We start from the raw sequence: 2934 nt of genomic DNA on the forward strand, positions 1-2934 counted from the left end.
ACCACCCACCCATTTCCCAGTGTCTGTTTCTCAGCACACTTGAGCGAAGGCTCCTTTCTCTTCCCATAGAATCCCAGCACGGTTTGGGTTGGAAAGGACCTTAAAGCCCATCTCCTCCCACTCCCTGCCGTGGGCAGGAATGCCTTCCACTAGGCCAGGTTGTTCCAAGCCCCATACAGCCTGGCCTTGGACACTGCCAGGGATCCAGGGGCAGCCACAGCTGCTCTGGGCAACCTGTGCCAGGGCCTGCCCACCCTCACAGGGAAGAATTCCTTCCCAATATCCCATCTATCCCTGCCCTCTGTCAGTTTGAAGCCATTCCCCCTTGTCCTGTCACTCCAGGGCCTTGTTCAAAGTCCCTCTCCAGCTCTCCTGGAGGCCCTGCAGGCACTGGAAGGGGCTCTAAGGTGTCACCAGAGCTTTCTCTTCTCCAGATGAACACCCCCAGCTCTCCCAGCCTGGCTCCAGAGCAGAGGGGCTCCAGCCCTCAGAGGATCCTCATGGCCTCCTCTGGACTTGCTCCAGCAGCTCCATGTGCATCCATTTCTTTAACCAACCTGTGCACTTCTTGCTTTAAAACTGGCCAGGTGAAGCAGACAGGAGCTGAATCAGCAGCACTGAAGCCAAATGGGGGCAGAAGGTGCAGATCAGGAGGGCCACATGACCAGTCAGATACTGGCCACAGAGCCACAGGTGTGAGGACTGTGGGTCAGTGGGGCCCAGTGGGGAAGCCAGGTGGGCAAAGGGGATGCACAGGGTGGTGCTGTGGAGCGGCTGATCCTGAAATAAATGCACTGCTCCAGCTCGCATGGAAACCCTGAATCCGCTCTGGCAGCTGAAACCACAAGAAACACAAGCCCACAGCATCAAGGCATTGCTTTGAATCTATATCAAATATTAGCAGCAGCCCTGGGGTAGAGAGAGGCCTGCTGAGCCCGAGGTGGGGATTTCCATGGCCGAATCCCAAGCTGGGGCAGGTTCTCCTCTCCTCAGCCCTTTCCCTGTCTGTGGCAATCCCCCTGTGTCACATCCTGCTCCTGCCACCTCTCCCCAGCACTGGCTGTGCTCGGGCACTGGAGCTGGGCACTGCATGAGATCGAGCTCTGCCCCAGGGCAAAGCCAGCCCCACATGGGGGTGGCAGACAGAGACCTTCCCCCTGCTCACCCCCTATTAGTCACGGTGTCTTCACAAACCTGCCACCACAGGGATGTCCCTGTTTTGGGATGTCTCTAGTCCCAGTTTTGTCTTTGTTTGGACATCACCTGACCCTCGTGCTGGAGTCCCAAACTGGCTCCTCCAGTGTCACATCCAGCAGAATAAACATCAGAAATCTTAAAAATCCATTTAAAATGGGAGGGGCGGACTGGGGGGTGGGGATTTGAAGCCCTCACGCCCGGACAACAGGCCTGCCAGCCCGTGTGCCCCAGCACCTTGCCTTCCTCTCATCTCTGAACATTCTGCTTTCCCTAAAGCAGTTTTTTTGGGTTTTGTTTTTGGTTTTTTTGTTTTTTGTTTTTTTTTTTTTGTGGGGATTGAAAGGAAAAGGGAGGTGGTACCAGTGTAAATCCTGCGGTGGAGTTGCACTGTTCTCTCCAGCGTTCGGGGCAGCAGCACACACCGACCCCGGCAGCGGGCGCCGGGTGGGTGACGGAGCAGAAAACTTCCCCTTGTCCGAAATAACCCTGCATCCAAGACAGGGATTAACATATTCCCAAACTATCTCCCGCAGCCAGCCTAAGATAAAACGCTGGTCCCTTCTGAGTCATGAGAATCCCTGTGCTGATTTGATGAGAGGGGGCAGCGGGGAGGGGAGATGCCCCGGCTCGGTCCTCGCCGAGGCTCGCCTCTGACATCAGCACGAAACCGGCCATAAAAGCAGCGACCGGAGGGGACTCCGGCTCAGACAGCCGCCACCTGGCTCAGCAGGACGGCAGCCGGGCACCTCTGCTCGCCTCGCCTCGGTAAGTGCAGCCCCGCGGCCGGGAGCGACGCTTTTCTCTCCTTCGCGTGATGCTCTTGTTGCTGGGTAACTCCCGAGCGCTGCTTTGCCTCCGTGTGTCCGTCCTCGCGTCTGTCCAGCCGGCTGGGGGGGGGGGGGGGGTGTGCCAAAAGTTGGTGGCCACAGCAAACCTGAGCTCTCGGGAGCCCGGTCGGTCTCCTGCTCAGCAGGTTGCAAACTTTTCCTTTGCGAAAGTCCCTGGAAATGGAGCACCCCCGCCGTGTCCTGCCTCGCCCAGCTCTCCCTCTTTGGTCCCTTGCCCCATTCCCTCGTTTCAGGAGGCTGCAAAAATCCAGCCCATCACTCAGCCCACCCTGCACAGTCCTGCTCACTTCACTACCTCAGTGCTGTGAAGTGTGGCACGGGGGGTTCCCAGGTTATCATTTCAGCAGCCGCATCCAGGGGTGGATTCCAAGGGTACAGAGGTGGTCATGATCCACCCATTCATCCATCCACCCATTCATCCATCCACCCATTCATCCATCCATCCATCCATCCATCCATCCATCCATCCATCCATCCATCCATCCAGCATCCAGCAGCAAAACCCATCTGCGGCTCTGCAACCTCTGCTTGGTGCAGCCAGCCCTGCATTTTGGTGATGGACCCCATTCCCGGGCTGTGGGGTACCACAGGTGTACTGGGGGTCCCAGAGAAGACCAGGCCTGACCTAAGGCACTAGGCTAGGATCAAAACTTACGTTAGTGAACACGAGGTCTGTGCAGCTCATGTTTGGAGGTGATATTTTCCCCAGAGGCATCAGCCCCAGCAAAACCCCCGGGTTCTGACGCAGCTGTCCCCAAGCCCTTTGCTGCTGGCCCAGGGATGCTGTGGTGGGGACACGCATCAACAGCCAAATCCCTTCTCTCCTGCAGCCATATCGGAGTCTTCAGCAGGGCTCAGGGGACTTCAGAGCGGCCAGAAAGTGCTGGGG

This window comes from Aphelocoma coerulescens, chromosome 7 (assembly GCF_041296385.1).
Source record: "Aphelocoma coerulescens isolate FSJ_1873_10779 chromosome 7, UR_Acoe_1.0, whole genome shotgun sequence".
Classification (NCBI taxonomy): domain Eukaryota; kingdom Metazoa; phylum Chordata; class Aves; order Passeriformes; family Corvidae; genus Aphelocoma; species Aphelocoma coerulescens.